Genomic DNA, 13,690 nt, shown 5'->3' on the forward strand with positions numbered 1-13,690 from the left:
CTTGTTGTCTGTCTGCTTACCGGATAAGCTGATACGGACTCGCAAGCACAGGCTTCAGCCACATTTTGTGGCATACAGCCTAGAAACACACATACTTGCTACAAACTGATGCAGATGCCGTTTAGCAGAACTAAAGCTAATCACAGAGACATCATCCTGGAGGGGAAAGGCTAAAGGTCAGATGTGAAAGGCTGGTGATAAAAACTAAATAATCACATCCAATGAACATAAATTTTACACATAATCATCTAGTTTTTGTATTGGCCTCATTTAAAAGTGTGAGGATTACTTTTTTAACATTTCAAACAAGCTGAAGAACGGAGGCGACATCGCGGGCGCACTCCCTGTCTCCGGTGCAGATGGCGGCGAAACTGGAAGTCAAGCAGTCTTCGTTGGGACATGGACGGAGCCTGCCAAAGAAACAGGAGGGAACTGCCGGGGAGGACATCTGGAAACCTGTAGGCTCCATGCTGAAGTCCCGGCCCCATCAGAGTGACCGGCCGAAGAGCGAGGCAGACTGCATGGCATCAGAGGCAAGACGGGGCTCCCGAGTGGTGAAGAGAGCCCCGCGGCGTGCCAAGAGACAGCCAGGGAACTTGCAGACCGAGCCGGTGAGTTAGAGCTTGGCTGGGTGCATTGGCGGGCACCGTGAGATATGCACGTGTCACGCCGCAGTACGTGTTCACAAACGCGTTCACAATTGAAATCCTTTGTGCACGTGCACATGTTCTGTCCCCCTTCCGAGGCAAGTTGACAACAAAAGATTTTGCTGGCGACAGCACTTCGCGCAGCGTCGCAAGGCAAGACCTAAGAAGCAATACAGCCCAAGACACAGGTAAAAGACCAATACTACTATAAACTACTTGACGTTACTATTGAAGCACACTCGACTAAATATATCATATTGCAACCATATCCTTTATTACACCACCAAAATCAGGGTATAGAGGAGCTGCTGGTTAACAATAATAGGCCCCTGAAATATTGTTGTATTTGCAGATCCTGGAACGTAAGAGTCTTCTAATATTCTCCATCAATTGCATCCATATGATTCTGGAACTGCAAATTGGGTTTTCCCACGAATCTTCTCATCTGGGCTAGTTAACTTTAGTCTGTCTTGGCCACCAAGAAAAACACAAGCAGATGGTGGAACTAAAACTAAAATATGAAGTCAGATATTGTATCTGACACTTTATTGCTGAATAAAGTGTGTGTTAGGCAACTGCTATATTGATAATGTTAGCGCTCTGGGGGTTCCATAACCAGCATAGTCCAATGTTATTAAAGGTATGTGAAAAGTAGGACTGGTTTCTTCGGCCCTGCTAAGTGTGACATTAAAAGTGTCATACACTGCAGGACACTCACTGCTTTATTATGCCTCTGTGTAATCGTACAATTTAAAATTATATATTCATATATTGGCCATCAAACAGACTGTGTCTGTCAAATAATCTTTATTCGGTTAATATTTATATCTGCGCGCTCACTCCATCTCCATTCCGGATCAGGAAAGCACTCCACAGGGACATCAGCAGTCTTCAAAATATTTTTATTTGTTTTACGGGAAACATGTAAAGCATGACTCGTTTCGGCGATGCCTTAATCAAATGTATTCATTATGGATGCCGCGAAGCAGCCAACTTTAAACTTTATGACGTGAACCATATGACCAATTGATACATTAAAATCAAAAGTGGACTATGCTTTGATGTTATCAGGTGCCATATTGGAGTGTTGCAATAAAACTTTATCAAATACCCCCTTTGTTTGCACAAATGTAAATCATATGTGCCACCTCACAATCTCATTTCATTTCCCCAATTTGGGAAAAATAGAGATAAACCGGGTAGACAAAAAGGGTGAACATTGCATAAAACATCACGCCGTGTATCGGCATTGCCTGATAAAACGCATACCCAATTGACACATCAACATCAACAGAGGACTAAAAAATACAATGTTATCAGGCCCCATATTTGAATGTTTGCTATGGATCTTTATCCAGTCCCAATTGTCGACACAGAATGTAAATAGAATTCTATGGCAGGACAGGAGGCTCCGATTATGCTTTCTCGATTTCTTTACTACAAACAGCAGCCAATAGGAACACAGTAAAGAAACGAAAAACTACAAATCCCATGAGCACTTAGGCAACCATAGAGAGCATATCCCTATATAAAGAACCATAGAGGGCAAGACTTCCTCTTTCTTTGCTGCTTCACAGCCAGTTAAGTCAGTTTCCCATCTTTCTATTTCAATATTGTACTTCTTATTTTGCTTACTTTGTGCTTGCCTTGTGTGCGCTCCTTGCGCTTGACTGCTTGCAGCGCTTCTAGTTTCACCGCCTTCGGCGTCTGCCTTGCCGCTGCTGCGCTCGTTGCGCTATGTGTTTTTCGGCTTCTCCGTAAAGTGCTGTGAGAGCGCGGGTTCGCTTCTCATTGTACTCAGGCGCTTTGTGCCCGCGTCGCCTGTGGAGTGGGACTGGGGACTCGAGCGGTCGTGCCTACAGTGGCGCGTCGCTCTATTTCCAGATTTTGCAGGCGGGCATCTGCGCATGCGCGACAGCCCTTTGTTTACTTTCCGTGTCCCTCACGGATTTCTGACACGCTAGAGGCGGCATTCTTCTCGGCCTGTGCCCACTGCCTGCCGGAGTGTTCCCCATTGACACCCTTTCTTCTTCAGAGTTGGGGTTGTATAATAAATAGAGGCATTGTCTAGAGTGGCTTTGTGCAGGCCTGTCCCTCCACTTTCTATCAATTCTACTGGGGAGCGTGTAGCTCTCCATAGTTGGCTTGCTGAGGGGTTGTCACTCCCCCTGACTGGGTCACTTCTGTGTCCTGTTCCTTTTTTCCTGTGTGGGCCTTTGTCTGTCTCTCCTTTCAGCCTCAGTATATTTATCATGGCTGGTTATGAGGAGGAGGACGCTTACTATTATGACGAGGAGCCTGAGGACTCCTTTGAATACAATTTAGTCGATGCACTTGACCAAGGGGTGCAACATTCTGTAAATTCCGCGCTGGTCCGTGCCATTGGGCCGCTGAAGCGTCATCTGACTGACTATGCGCAGCAACAAGGCTGGATTCCTTCTTCTGCGTCTGCCAAGCTCTCTTCTAAATACCCAGGGAATCCACACAAATCGGACTTTGTGAAATTGGCTAAATCTCTGTCTAGCTCCAGTGGTTCTAAGAAGGCTAAGCCCTCTACCCCGGATACTGACGATACCTCTTCCTCATCCTCCTCTTCTGGTCCCTCTGCTCCACCTGCTAAGAAGTCGAGGAAGGAGCATTTTGTTGACGCATCGGCGCATCCCCCTGTGCTTACCTTTGAGCCTGCGGACATAGTCCATCCGAATTCGAAGTCCTGGCTCCCGGCTCCTGAGGTAGCAGAGTACGTCCAAGCCCATATTCGAGACTCTTTTGACCAGGAGGTGCGTTCTCGTCTTCGATCCGAGTGTCCGTGCCTGGATTTGGCAGACAAACTCTCAGAGACTCCTGAGGTAGATCCCACAATCCTTACCTACCTTAAAAAGTTCACGAAAGACCCCAAGAAGGGCATTGATAGATCCTGGCGTCTGTGCCAGGATAAATTGTTAGATCTCCTTGCTCCGCTCACAAAAATTCTGGACTTGGGTTACCAGGCACAGGGGTCTGCTTCTGGCATCTGTAAAAGCACACAATTTGTGAATAGGGACAAGAAGGGCACATACAAGGTTTCAAAAGAAAATGGCTTTATTGCCAATAAGCTGCAGCTGAGACAATTTGCAGGACTGCAAAGAGATCTGGTTTTACAGAGAGGAAATCAGTCTTTATATATGTTTCACAGACCCCTGACACATTATTCATTAACTACTACATTGTGGTGTGACCATCTCAGCCACGTGTACATTATAACATCATGGTACATTTCAGAAATATGTCTACGTTCACACTTTACATTATTCGTGACGCATCTGACCATGCAGATACTGGTTAATCTTTTACACCACTACCTCCTGACCTACTGCCTTGGTCGGTTATCTTGAAATGTCAATGTGCACTATTTGATCTAATCAGCAGAGGCCCGTGTTTTCTGCTTTCCCCATGCAAATGACGCACATGCTATTTGTGCTGAGCAAACACTTTACCCTTTCACTTTACCCAGGCAAGGGCAGAGCAAACTTGACACGTCCTAGGTCAGCGAGCCCTTTCTAGGAATTGACTCGCTGAACTGGCTCTGTACACAGGTGAAGGCTAGTGAATCATTAAACAAGTTGGAGTTACAGCAGAATGGACACGTACACGTTCACTTGCAATTCTTTTGGTTTCAGCTGAATTTCAGACAACTTAATTTTAACCATTTGTGCAGCATGGAGCTACCTTCCATTATGAGTGGCTCATATCATTTACAGGCAGATGACAGACATAAATTAATATAAACTACGGTTCACTTTAATGTATTCATTCAACAAAGGGCCAACTAATTTTTCATCTTTTACAAACGACCCTTTGAACCTTAGTTTAAAATAATTTCATCACGAAGCATATCACAATTTAATAATTATATTGTCCATTCTTATCATTGTCAGAAATGTCTCTGTTCATCAACTCAGTAGTGACTGTTTGCATCAGCATTCTTTCTTTTTCCTTTAATCTCCTCACTTGGCATTTTGTCATCTGTCCCAATAGTTGACAGCACATTGGCAGGCAATTAATTAATAGACAACAGCCTATTATTAGTAGGAAAATTGTTATGAACACCATTCCTATCTTCCAACCCCATGCGCTCAACCAACTCCAAAGTGAACCTACTATATCCCATGTACCAGAATCCTGATGTGCTTCTACGCCTATATGATGCAATCTTTTTATTGCTTCCCTGACAGTAACAGAGGAGTCAGGGACATAGGTGCAACAGGACGCCCCTATAATTGCACAGACTCCTTCCCTTTCTGCTAGCATCATGTCAAGAATCATTCTATTTGGTAACAAAACTAATCTCACAGCTTGAAGCTCTACTGTAATATTTTCAAGTATACTTGTCGTTTCATTTATTGTTGCTTCTAGTAGTCTGGACAATCTACGTATATCCCCTGAGTTGATAGATGGACCAATCCATGGTATCACCCCTTTAAATATATCACCCGCTATCTGTGATGCTGTATCTCTTTGATCCACACTTCTCCTGCCTCGCCGTGGTGCATGTCTTTGCATGTCCCTTCGTACTTCCTTTGTGTCTTTTTTTGCTATAGCAGGTAATACAAAACCTAGGTGACAACAACCACTCCAACTTGTTGGAAGCCATGTATAAGCCCTCTCTCCACAAATGAAATAAATTGAGTCACCTACGTAAAGTGGAATGCTAATATTTCCGGCCGTCATTTCAAATGTCATGTTACAATTTGTACTATTGCCCACCTGATAGGTCCCATTACTCTTAATACAAATACTCCCTATTGCGTTGTGTTTTCTTAATTTTAACTTCAAAAATGGTATATTCTTATTTGCCTCTTTTGATGGGCCTGCTATCCCAGTGCTTGAATTCTGAGTTGGAAAGAGTGGAGTAAAGATGTCAGACAGGGGGAATGTTGCATTCTGGTCTATTACTTCCGTGCAGTTCCCCAGAGTCAGAATATCTGCCATATATTTGTTATATAATGTTCCTGTAGGTGGAGCCATAGTTGTCCCTGCACCAGAAGTACTTTTCTTTAAATTCTGCAAAACAGCTATTAGCTCTATTTTTACTATTGTTATGTAAATGGCATAACAGGATGCTGCAAAAGGCAATGTAACTTGAACCATGGGCAAACTTTGGTCCACCGAAGCTGGGAATTGCAAACATATCCAGCAATTTCCCCTTGGTAATATCTTATTGGTATGATGCAACAAAGTCACAAAGGAATTGTGGTGCATATCTTCTCAGTGGGCTATTTCTTCAGGTGACAAACTGTATGCTGGTATTGTAGCAGGGGGTGTTGGTGTTGGGATCAACTGTTCCATGGGATAGAACACGTCCAATAGATATACAGTAATTAATGCTAGCAATAACAGACAGAATATCACCCCAGGTATGCACATTTTAGACTTGTACCATTTTTTCTCCATTTTTAGAGCTGTATATTCCCTATCCATACCTATCTATTCCTCTACTTTCTTTAATTAAATGTAGTGCTATTGATGACACTATGTTGTGAATTATCACTGTGAATCTTTACTATAATATAAGCTAAACACACAAAAAGCATGAACACATATAAGGTGCGGCTGTAGTACAGAATATATTGCGAACAGCTATTTGTTAATATTTCAGATGGCCTTTGAGAATTTCTTGGTACTTCTCGCCTCCCAAAGATATGCATGTAATTCTTGTAATGCACGACCCTTTGGTCACGTATATCAACCGTTAGTGCAGCCTTACTTAATTTTTTACAATATTGTCCACTGTACCTCACCCTAAAGGTAGCTTTTTAAAGCAGGCTATCTTGCCAACCATTGAAAAGTTATTTGCTGGTTGCTGCAGCAGCCGGGTGCTCGCAGTGACAGGAGGACTCGCAAATACCTCCCGGATCAGTTCATCTACTAATTGCTGCAGTGGCACGGGCAACGTTGTACAGGCCCACTTTTTACTAATAACTCCCTGATGAAGTGTGCTAAACTTTTCTTGTTCTGCAACTGAGCTATTACTTCTGGTGGCAGAGTGCAATATACCCTAGTTGAATTTTCTCAGTCAGAAAGTACTCTGTCTAAAGCTTCTCGTAATGCTATACTATTTAAGTCTTGCATTAGCTCATATTCTAACTGATCAAATGATTCCTGGATGTACAGTAGTGCGCTTTCGTTGTTTTCTTCGCCGTTATTCCCAAAGGCAAAGATATTTGTTAAAATATCTGTTAGGATGATATCTAGCAGTAATACTTCATCTATTTCCTGAAGAGGATCAATTATAGGTATTATTGACATTTCATCTCTGTCTTCTTTGTTAACCGTAAATTGTACCTCTTCTCCTCTTTGATCAATTCCGGTGTTGGCATTTGCTGCTGACCTAGATCTTGGCTGGATGTGGTGTCAGGAGGTGCCCTCTTGATGTTGCTGGCGTGGATCCAGGATTTGTTGTTGGTGCACTTTACCACAGTCTTCGTGGCGAGCAGGACTTGCTGTGGACCCTTCTAGCGAGCTTGGAGACTGTTGGACCTCTGGAATGCCTTGATGAGCACCCAGTCCCCAGGTTTAAACTTGTGTCCTTCAACTTGCAGTGGCTCTGGAAGGGCCCCCTTCACCTGCTGGTTGATAGAAGCAAGAGTGCGTGTAAGTGACATGCAGTAATCATTCAACAATTCATTCGTCATCATAGGCAGAGCATTTTTGTCTGGAACTCCCCAAGCTACCATTGGCAACCCAGTGACTATTTTGTGTGCACTGAGTTTGGTCTTGGCATCTGGTGTGCTCCTCATGCTCATTAGGGCAATAGGTAAGGCATCCATCCAGGTCAATTTTGTGTCAGCACATATTTTTGCTATCTTGCTCTTTAGCACGCCATTTTTCCTTTCTACTGCACCAGCCGCCTCTGGATGATAGGCACAGTGTAGCTTCTGCTGTATTCCCAGAGCTTTGCATGTCAATTGTATTATTTCATTACAGAAGTGGCTGCCATTGTCTGAAAATATTGTTTTTGGGACCCCAAAACGTGGGATCAACTCCTTTATCAGGCACTTGGCTGTTGAGATGGCATCATTGTGTTTTACCGGGTATGCCTCTATCCATTTTGAATACATGCACACCACCACCAGGATGTACCTATACTTATTTGTAGGTGGCATCTCCACATAGTCTATTTGCAGGGCTTCAAATGGCATTGTTGGTTTTTGAAAGTGGCCTTTGGGTACTGGAGCAGTCTTACCCACATTGTACTGTGCACATACCATTAATCACAAGAGAGTATCAGAGGGTCAAGAGTGAGACAGACTAAATATCAAAGACAGAGAGGGTGTAGCGCTCCCACTGGCCATATGACTAAGGGGCGAGTGCTATAAAACAGGCCAGATCAAGATCAGTGTCTGGTCTCTGGCTCCCATCAGTCACCACTCGGAACCGCCCTTCATCATTTGGGGCTCCGAGGACCAACACTATACCGGATCTTGGTTTTCTGGCAGAAAGGGATTGGCCTTCCTGTTAGTCAGTAGGTGTTGGTGTTATGGTTGAAACCATAAGTGTTGGTGAAGTAACTGACAGGGTTAAAAAGGTGTAATGTGCAGTGCAAGGAAAACCAGGACAAATAAAGGAAAGTGAATAAAATTGGTTTTAAGGAGCAAAAAATAATTTAATAGGGTATAACTCCTAGCACCAATATTAAAAAATAGCCAAGACAGGGTGAATTTATAACCTGTCTAGTGGTGTAACGTGGTCGACATGTTTCAGCAAACTCTGGCCAATAGCCTTGCTTTCTTCAGGACCTTTTAAGATACAGCTACTGCAAACAAAGAAACCCAATGTGATAGAAAAGTAAAGTGTAGTGTGGGAACGACACAGAAAAGTACCTTAACCTCCAGGTTGTGTCTGTTCCAGATCTCTTCAAACAATCAGCAGTGGGCTGAAATAGAAAAGCATGGTGTGAGCTAATCCCCCCATACCTGTCTGAAATAGGTCTGTCTAGTATACCAGGTGCGAATTATCCACATAGGTGTAGTCCAAATCTTGGACTTTGAACAGGCACACTGACCAAATTAGTGTAAAATATATAGATCGTGGAAATTGAAAACATTTCAAGTTTCACAGGATGCTTCTTACCTGATAAGCAAGAAGTGAACACCTCACCTCGCCTGGCTACGGCTCAGGACTGGTGAAGCACCGCTCTAAAAAGGGTGAATAAATCCAAAAATCATCCACCACATCAAGCCTGGACTAGATCAATGAGAGCACTTGTCATAGCTAGATGCTAACAGTTGGTGTGTAGCGTTAACCACTTGTAAATACAGGATGTATCACGTTATTAGGCTGTTGTTGCATGCTCCCTACAGTTGTAAGGGAAACCACTGGTAAATACAGGATGCATCACGTTATACAGCTGTTGTTTCATGTGCCCTTAAGTAGTAGGACCAATTACCCACTGAGCTGTGCCGAAGGGTGAAACCAACTGATGTCTACACCTACACCGTTTCAACGCGGATCGCATGCTCAAGACTGCGTGTAGTGGCCCAGAAGATTTAAGATTTAAGATAATATAATCCCCACAACAACACTCCGCCGGCACCTCCCTAGACGGCACAGATGCCGCTTGGAAGTACCGACGGAGAGGTGAGTGCGCGCAGCGGTACCTCTTAAATCTTAAATCTTCTGGGCCACTACACGCAGTCTTGAGCATGCGATCCGCGTTGAAACGGGGTGTTTTGCCTTTGGCTATTGGTTCCACTTATTGGCGGCGCTTCAGTCACGGGGCATGTAGTATTGTTTGTACTGGTGTAGACATCAGTTGGTTTCACCCTTCGGCACAGCTCAGTGGGTAATTGGTCCTACTACTTAAGGGCACATGCAACAACAGCTGTATAACTCTGAGGCAACCTCCAACGGTCCCTTCTCTGTCCTTGGGATCCTTATGATCTTTCACAGATTGGACAGTCCTCCTCAGGCACTTATGTTAAAGGTGCCCTCAGACCTCCCCTAGGAATCCCTAATGTATTCCAGTGTCTACCCTTTGAGGTATCAGTAGAACAACATTCTATTTATAAAAGTCAGTTCAGTGCATTATGCACTGCCTACCTGATCATCTGATCAGTAGTGCCTTTGTATGCATCTTTCTTTTTGTGGCAGAAAACCTCCTGATGGCTCGAAGGGAGCTGCAGGTGTCTGGTGTCAAAGGCTTATCAACGGGAGCCTTGTCGTCTGGGCGTGTCAGGAAACAAGTCCTCTCAGTAGCTGCGCAGCATACACCAAGATGTTGAAGGCCCCCGTAGAGTCCTGAGACCGCAGTACTTCAACCCCTGCAGGAACCAGCAGTCCCCAGCGAGTCACGGTGCCATCTGTAAAAGCACAAAATTTGTGAATAGGGACAAGAAGGGCACATACAAGGTTTCAAAAGAAAATGGCTTTATTGCCAATAAGCTGCAGCTGAGACAATTTGCAGGACTGCAAAGAGATCTGGTTTTACAGAGAGGAAATCAGTCTTTATATATGTTTCACAGACCCCTGACACATTATTCATTAACTACTACATTGTGGTGTGACCATCTCAGCCACGTGTACATTACAACATCATGGTGCTTTTCAGAAATATGTCTACGTTCATACTTTACATTATTCGTGACGCATCTGACCATGCAGATACTGGTTAATCTTTTACACCACAACCTCCTGACCTACAGCCTTGGTCGGTTATCTTGAAATGTCAATGTGCACTGTTTGATCTAATCAGCAGAGGCCCGTGTTTTCTGCTTTCCCCATGCAAATGACGCACATGCTATTTGTGCTGAGCAAACACTTTACCCTTTCACTTTACCCAGGCAAGGGCAGAGCAAACTTGACACGTCCTAGGTCAGCGAGCCCTTTCTAGGAATTGACTCGCTGAACTGGCTCTGTACACAGGTGAAGGCTAGTGAATCATTAAACAAGTTGGAGTTACAGCAGAATGGACACGTACACGTTCACTTGCAATTCTTTTGGTTTCAGCTGAATTTCAGACAACTTAATTTTAACCATTTGTGCAGCATGGAGCTACCTTCCATTATGAGTGGCTCATATCATTTACAGGCAGATGACAGACATAAATTAATATAAACTACGGTTCACTTTAATGTATTTATTCAACAAAGGGCCAACTAATTTTTCATCTTTTACACATCGACCCGCACGAGCTGATTGGTTTGGCCCAGAGGGCTATTTGCCAGTTGGGAAATGCGAATTGTGCTCTTTCAACGGAGCGTCGCCGTTCCATTCTTCTTAAAATGGACCCACGTCTAACGGAACTGGCTTCTTCAGAGTCAGGGCCCCTTGCCCAGGGCCTTCAGTTTGGTCAACCATTCCTCAAGGATCTGACGAAGTTCGTCTCTACGTTCAGTGGCCTGGATAAGGTGCAATCTTCGCTGCGCAGGGCGTTCCGCCCGGTTTTTGGCAGGGCCGGACGCTCCAAGGGACGTTCGTTCGGCCGTGGTTCAGGCCAGCAACGTGGCAGTCAGTCCAAGCAGGGAGGAGGTCAGCAGTCTTCCTATTCCAGTTCCAAAACCAATTTCTACCCCTCCCGCAAAGGCCATGGGCAGGCCTCTAAAGGCGGTTATGGCGGACAACAGGGAGGACGTCAAGATTTCGCTAACACAGGTGACCCTGATTCCTTACGATACAGTTGTCCTGGGGGGCAGAGTGCAATTTTTCCTTCCCAATTGGCGTACGATCTCCAGCAATGCCTGGGTGTTATAGACAGTTCAAGGTTACTACATAGAGTTTTACCATCCTCCCCATCAACCTCTCGTCCCTTCTCCCCTTGTTTTTTCCCAACGAGATCAGGCCATCATCTCCACGGAAATCGAGTCCCTTCTGAAAAAGGGAGCCATTGTGCGGACTTCTCTGCATCCTCAGGGGTTCGTCAGCAATGTGTTCCTGGTGGAGAAGAAAGAGGGAGGTTCTCGTCTGGTGCTCAACCTCAAAGAGTTCAACAACGGAGTGTTCTATCGCCACTTCAAGATGGAGGGCATCCATCTTCTCAGGGATCTCCTTCGCAAAGGCGACTGGATGGTTTGCCTAGATTTGAAGGACGCTTACCTGTCCATCCCCATCTTTCCGCCTCATCGCCGTTTCCTCCAATTCCAGTGGTTAGGGACGTGGTTCGAGTACACGGTTCTCCCGTTCGGTCTCTCGTCCGCTCCGTGGTGCTTCACGAAGCTCTTGAGACCAGTCATTGAATCGCTGAGGGCACGCGGGGTGCGTCTGATCGTGTACCTAGACGACATTTTGTTGATGGCTCAGTGTCCTGTCCAACTGCAGACCCACTTAGCATGGACGGTCGACCTCTTGCAGTCTCTAGGGTTTCTAGTGAATCCTCAAAAATCTCTTTTACATCCCTCTCAGTCGATCGAGTTCCTGGGTTTCCTAGTCGACTCGGTCAACTGCTCTTGCCCTCCCAGAAAGTCAGGTCTATCAAGAGGGAGTTGACGTTACTGTTGTCCGCACAGAGTGTAATACGATCGCTCGGATTGTCGGACTGTTGGCTTCATCCATTCAAGTGATCTTTCCGGGTCCCTTGCATTATCGGGCCCTGCAACGTCTCAAGATCAGGCACTTGCAGAAGGGTCTTCACTATTCCAATCTTGTTCCTCTCTCCCCAGACGCGAAGTCGGAGATGATGTGGTGGCTCGACCACATGGAGGCTTGGAACGGGAAAGCCCTGTTCGGCTCGACTCCGGATGTGGTGCTGGAATCGGATGCGAGTCTTTGGGGCTGGGGAGCCCGGTGCGGGTCTGTGTCAATGGGCGGCCGTTGGTCACAAGACGAACTGAGTCTTCACATCAATTGTCTGGAGCTCCTGGCGGGATCGTTTGCGATCCGCAGTCTTGCTCCTCAGGCCACCAGCTGTTGCATACTGCTCCGCATGGACAACATCTCAGCGGTGAGGTATGTGAACAAACTAGGAGGGACGAGGTCGAAGCTCTTGGCCGAAATTGCGAAGGACTTCTGGCACTTCTGCCTTCAGAGGAAGATCACTCTTATTGCAGAGTATCTCTCCGGGTCGCCAGAATCAGGTGGCCGATTAGAACTCTCGCCATCTGCTGGATTTCAGCGATTGGCAACTTCATCCCTGTGTGTTTCGGAACCTGTCTCGCCTCTGGGGTTGGCCTTGGATCGATCTTTTCGCCTCTCGCCTTAATGCCCAGTTGCCCAGGTTTTACAGCTGGCGTCCGGATCCGGAGGTTCTGGCCACGGATGCCTTTCTACAGACTTGGCCCCCTCATCTTTGCTATGCGTTTCCCCCATTCGCGATGGTTCCGCGAGTCATGGCTCGAACAAAGCACTTCCAGTCGGAGGTCATTCTGATAGCTCCTCTTTGGAGGACTCAGGCATGGTTTCCGGATCTTCTGGAGATGAGTTGCTCGACGCCGTTCCTGCTTCCACAGAAGTGGAACTTATTGTTGGATCCTCTGCTCCACCCACATCCTCTGGTTCTGTCAGGTCAGCTCTGGCTTGTGGCGTGGCGCCTTTCGGGGAACGCTGGAAAGTACCTGGCTTATCTGGAGACGCAACACGATTTATCGATGAGGCTTGGGCCCCCAACACGCACAAGCGTTATGCATCAGCTTGGCGAGGATGGTGTGGTTGGTGTTCTGAACGGAACTTGGATCCCGCTTCAGCGGATGTTACTTTAGTAGTTAATTTTCTTGCCTCCATAGCGTCTTCTGGTTCTGCTTATAGGACAGTCAATTCCTTTCGCTCCGCTGTTTCTGCGGGCCACGATTTTGTTGACGGGAAGCCTATTGGGGAGCATCCCTTGATTTCTAAATTGCTTCGTGGCATTCGGCTAGTTAAACCGCCTTGTCCAAAGTATGTGGCTCTTTGGGATGTCTCCGTTGTCTTACGTTTTCTGAAGGCTTGGCCTCACAACTCTTCCTTGTCTCGTAAGCAACTTTCAGCGAAGTTGACGATGCTACTTTGTTTGGTGTCTTGTGAACGCATTTCAGATGTACGAGCGTTGGACCTCGCGGGGCGTTCGTTTTCTCCTGATGGGGTCACTTTTACAA

Source organism: Lissotriton vulgaris, unplaced genomic scaffold (assembly GCF_964263255.1).
Source record: "Lissotriton vulgaris unplaced genomic scaffold, aLisVul1.2 SCAFFOLD_750, whole genome shotgun sequence".
NCBI classification, from domain to species: domain Eukaryota; kingdom Metazoa; phylum Chordata; class Amphibia; order Caudata; family Salamandridae; genus Lissotriton; species Lissotriton vulgaris.